Here is a 6,047-nt window from a genome sequence, read left to right as displayed (position 1 = left end):
ACCGGTTAATTTAACATGTTTAACACGGTCTCGCCGAACTACCGACCCGCCTCCGTGGTCTAGTGGATAAGACATTGGTGGTCAGAGCCAGGGACCCGGGTTTGATTCCCGGCGGAGGCAGTTTTGTCTCGCCTGCAAAACAGAACGAGACTATAGGCGCCGCTTTCCTGACGACAGCAGCGTCGTCAACATTGAAATCTTAACAAAGGTTATTTTTTTTTAACTTGGATATAAGGGTCATCAAGTATTACATAATATCCTACCTGAGTTTCAGGTCACATGACCAAGGTCAATGAACTTGGACCATGTTCGGGGAATCAATATCGAAATCTAAGGTTTTTAAAGTTTTTAAAATGTTGTCAAAACTTGAAAAGTTTATGGGACCTAGTTCACGAAGCTTCGATATAAAGGTAATATGTATCACTAAACATCCTGTCTGAGTTTCAGGTCATATGACTAGGGTCGAAGGTCACTAAGGGTCAACGAACTTTGACCATTTCGGGGTATTTGGAGCATTGTCATCATAACTTCAAAAATTTATGGATCTAGTTCATGAAACTTAGATATGAGAGCACTTAAGTAACCCTGAACATCCTACACTGTATGCAAGTTTCAGGTCACATGATCAAGGTCAAAGGTCATTTAGGGTCAACGAATTTTTTGGGGATATTTATGGAATTGTCATCATAACTTTGACAGTTTATGGATCTTGTTCATAAAAATTGGACATAACAGTATCCATGCATTTCTGAATATACTGTGCGTGTTTCAGGTCACATGAAAAATATCAAAGGTCATTTAAGGTCAATGAACTGTGGCCGTGTTGGGGGTATTTGTTGAATTGGCATCATAACTTAGAAAGTTTATGGATCTACACAATGCTGTTCATGAAACATAGACATAAGGGTAATCAAGTATGTTTTGCACATGTCTTAGGTCACATGATTACGGTCAAGGGTCATGTTGGGTCAATGGACATAGTATTTTATTATCATATGAGTGTTTTCTTTTTGCGAATAATTATTCAATAACTGTTTTGAAGTTAGCACTGCCGCTATATCGAATCGCGTAATGCAGGCGAGACTGTCAGAGGCGTTACACTTGGTTTAACCTTTGATTCAGGTTGGATGACAGGTCTGAGGGACCTTTATGTGAAGCTAGGCATCTATTGCTGTCTCGTGTTCCTTTGCTTCCCTGTGTATCATTTCCAACAGAGTTGTCACATATTGTGTGCATTTATCTAATCTTATTCTATGTATACATATATATCATACTTATATCTAAAAAGATTACATGAGCAGTGAAAAAGAGAGTAGTGTAACCAAACGTGAGGCCTGGGCCCCGTAACACAAAGGTTAGCGATTGATCCTACGCTATTTTTATGATTGATCGTACATTGTAGCCAATACAATCAACGTATAAAAATGTTTTTACGATCATTGCTATGCTTTGTGTTACGGGCCCCTGGGCTCCGTAACACAAAGGTTTTGCGATGAATTGCAAGTGTGAAAGAACCGCGCCGATTGGTTCCCGGTCAGTATTTTAAACAAAGTGCGCGTGCAACGACGATCTTGATTGGTCATTGGTATTAAGCGATTGGATGCAAAGATTTGTGTTACGGAGCCCTGGATCGTGTAAACCCCTCATATTCTATTGAGAAAAGTTAACGTACATTATTCTCGTCTCGTCTCTTCCCACCCCGTAACCACCGAATACCAAAGTGGATCCTCTGGTTCTATAATACGTGAACAAATACATAACCTCATGACTTTTCATCGGTTTGTTCATTCAGAGTGTCCAAACTGCTAATAAATGCTTGGAAATGCGAATTATGTTTGATTTATCAGCTGCAGAATCAGTTTGGAGTGACGCCATATTGGCAATAATGGTGTAAAATAATAATACCAACATGCTTATATAGCGCATATCACTGCCAAATGCGTCCTTATGCGCTCCATTGGATATTATTACCCTGGCTTTAGCCCCGCAGCCTTTTACAGCGCGGTGGCATTTCAAGGAATAAATTCCTGCCAGGTACCCACTTACCTCACCTGAGTCGAGTGCAGCACAACGTGGACGAATTTCTTGCTGAAGGAAATTACGCCATGGCTGGGATTCGAACCCACGACCCTCTGTTTCAAAGTCCGAAGACTAATCCACTGGGCCACAACGCTCCACGTAAGTCATTATTATTCCTTGGTCTGCGCCATACCCTTCCCCGTCCACTCTCCGGCCCCCGCATTTATCCCTTCTTAGATGCGACCTGTAATTTCATATTGAGGAGATTTGATAAATATTAATAATTCACATTTTAACATGAATAACAATAATAATAATTACTATAAATATAATAATTATGATAACAATATCAATGATAATGAAAATAATTATGATAATAATTATAATAAATAATAATAATAATCATCATCATTGTCATCATTATCATCATCATCGTCATCATTATCATCATCATCATAATTAAAGCAAGAATTCTAAACCAAGACTGGAAAATAACGTCGTTTTTTTAAGCAAGTGTGCAGTAAACAAGACCAATATTGTCAGTCGAAAGTTGATCTGCATCTTTGAATCACAATTTCACGGATCGAAGAATGGACCTATGGGAGATGGAGAATCATCCTTTAATAAATTCACTGTTTATGTGACTGTTACTATACTCTGAATCGTATTCCGTTCATATTCAACGGCTTTAATAATCATATCGCGTGCAGCCGTCAATCAGGGCATGGCTTGAAATAAAAAGTTCATGATAAGACAATAGCGTATTTTAGCATCCACTTCGTAGACGCTTTCGGCAACATTGAAAATATATTGAAAACGCCCTTCAAATCACAATGGACAGATTAGAGGTCATTGTCGAAAGTTTGAGGATCGGGATAGCAGATTGTCACAGGATTCGGACTCTTGGACACGAAATTGCAAATATTTTTTCTGTACAGAGTCAAGGACGACACAAGTCTTTTGTGATGCACAAATTATCGACAAATGCTGCTATTTTATGTAGAGTTTTTTAAAATTTATTTTCTGCGATGTAGGAAACGTCTGCGAAATAATTGCTAAAATGCCCTATTGATATCACTCAATGCGCGGAAGAGGAAAAATCTCTGAGAGGGAAAACGAACCAGCGGCGTTAAAGGGGAAGTTCACCCTGACAAAAACTGATTTATCATCTGTCAATAACGATAGTTTTTAAAAAGGTATATTTTAAGACTAGCAATTTGTAACACACAGACAATGAGAGACAACACACAGTTTAAACCACGGAAAAAGTTGTGTTGTTCAGGCTTACCTTTGGTAGTCTTAATTCCATGTGTTTTTATATAGGCATATTTCAAGATAGGGGCAATATTGTAAAGGATCTTTTATTGTTTATTTTTATTTATTATTTGTTCATTTATTTAACTATTTATCTTTGTTTTTCACAATCTATTTTCAAATGCTGCTTCAAATATTGGTCAGTAAAAAGGCATATCATTCTGAAACAGTGCACCAGGAACAAAAACCAAGATCATGAAAACCTATCGTTTGTAAATGATCTGATAGGCCTTGGTAGTCGCTATTGTCTGAACACCTACATGTTCTCATTAAGACGCAGATAATGATGAGGATCTCCTTCAATCGAAGATAGAACCGAGTGTCAATCTGGAAAAGATCTCGGTATCTTCTTTCAGACCTGGGCTCCGTAACACAAAGATTTGTGATGAATTGAAAATATGACAGAACCGCAATGATTGGTCCCTGGTCAGTATTTTAAACGAACTGCCCGTGTAACATTGATATTGATTGGTCAGTTCATTCAGCGATTGATCGCTAATCTTCGTGTAACGGAGCCCTGGTCGAAGATTGCGTGCAACATCTTTTTATTTATCTCTCTTTCTTGTGTACGTTGCCGTGATCTTACTGTCAAATTTTAGCCGAATTCCCGACATTCTCTTTCCCCCGCACCTGATAACTCCACATGGGTTCCATCTTATTACCATTAATTACTCTGCCTTAAGATTGTTCGGGGATAAATCTGGTATTAAAGACGTGCCTGTGGGCAAGCGTGTCACCATTTGTGACAAAAAAAACGCTAATTTGCTCAATTAGGATATTTAGGACATCTATTTAAATAACTGGGGAACAATTTTAATATAATGGGCCACGAATGGGAATAAACTGGTAGATATTTTGATGGTTTTACAATTTTAGTGTGGACTTTACATATGATTTTATCTTCCCACTTGAGATCAATCAAAATTGCTTATCATAAATGGATGATATATGCATTTGAGGGGATTTTTTTGTTAATGAAAGTTCATTTCCCGTGGCAATATTAATCAAAATAAATATTAATTCATTAAGAGTTCATTTTGTTTTATTTTAAATGGTCCAGTGGATATTCTGTTTATTTTAACATAAAGTACCATCATGTAAAACGTATTGTATCAACATGTAAAACATATAAAGAAACTTTACTTTTCATGACTAATTGATCAATTCATAGTCCTAACATTGTTTTCTTAAAGACATACGTTTTGAGGGACTTACAAATATGTAGTGCGAGTGAATATGGAAATGAAAGCTTGACTTTGTGTAGGTAAAAAAAAATATCATTAGGCCAATGCTCGATGCTAGTCATAAATTTAGCCAGACATTTAGGGTTATTATTCATAACATGTAAACATTAGATTTGCCTCTACCCCTCTCTCTCCTTCTCTCTTCCCTCCCTTTTGTGACGTGATGCGTTTAATGTTATCCACAACGATCGACACACGCATAATGTAACACTAACTTAACTATTTTTGTGATAAATACGGCGGACGTGGGGTTTGAAAATCGGTTATATCTCCGTATGCAAGTATATGCAGCTAAATTTTGTATCTTTGTAAAGCATGAACTATAACCAAGACCTTCATGGTATTTTTAGGGCGGAAATCGGAAGTGATTTATTAAAGAAATACTGATGATTTTTTTGCATATTATGAGGATATAATTTTTTTTCCTTCCACATATTCGCCGTTTTTTATTACCAATTTTAGGGGAAATTCAATGTGTGCACAATATGTCAGTTCTTCTCAAAATTTGAACAGCCAATCATAAAAAAGCATTTGGATGACGTCATCGGTCTTGGAAATGTTTTTAATGAATTCTAAGGGAGAGACTACCATTACCTCTATTTAACTATTCTGACCCAACAAATGAGGAAGTAATAGGTTTTGCCACACTTTGGATCAATTCTGGCCCACTGTCCCCCCCCCCCCCCCGCTGGCCACCGAACCCCTGTTAAGCCCCTGGTGACAGCAATGTTTTTGGTTTTGTTTTGTTTAGGTTTCCGTTTCGTTAAAGCTATTCATATCAAGCAAAACCCTAATTGTATACAACAAACAGGCGTCTTTCCTGACTAGAGACAGAGTAATTTAAACATCTCGGAAATCCCAATCCACTTCGACATAATTTATTTTTATCCTATGCAAAGCTGCTGTGACTAAGAAAATAAAAACAGAGTGTATTTTATTTAGTGTCACGAGCTTGTCATTTTTCATATATCCTCGGTAAAATCCGTATTGATGGGTAGTCTGTCACTTTTGAGACTTAATTGAATTAAAACTACAGACAAAAAGTACAGGTATCAAGAACAATCGCTAATTCTATAAATTTTTCGGACGTCATTGTGTAAAAAAAAGAAAGAAAATAATACAAAAAACCTCTGAATTCTTCCCTCGTCCCTCTCTCTCCTTGTCACAAAGTATACATTTTCAACATGCTTTATGAAGGCTTTTATTCGAAATTTATTCCATAAAGTTTAGGTAAATAAGTATAATTATGCAAATCTTTATACATACATCATGTATATCTTCATTTGTGTCAGCAATAAGAACTGACAAACCACTGACTTGACTGAAACAAATAATGATGGAATGAAATGCCATGCCCAGACCATCTAAGTAGACCTAACATTCTGGATGTTTCTTCCTCACACCTGCACACGCAAACCCGCATCCCTTAACACACGCCTTCTATATTTCTGTCCATCCCTTCCTCCACCC

Source organism: Lytechinus variegatus, chromosome 8, assembly GCF_018143015.1.
Source record: "Lytechinus variegatus isolate NC3 chromosome 8, Lvar_3.0, whole genome shotgun sequence".
In the NCBI taxonomy this organism is placed as follows: domain Eukaryota; kingdom Metazoa; phylum Echinodermata; class Echinoidea; order Temnopleuroida; family Toxopneustidae; genus Lytechinus; species Lytechinus variegatus.
This window is presented reverse-complemented; position numbering follows the sequence as displayed.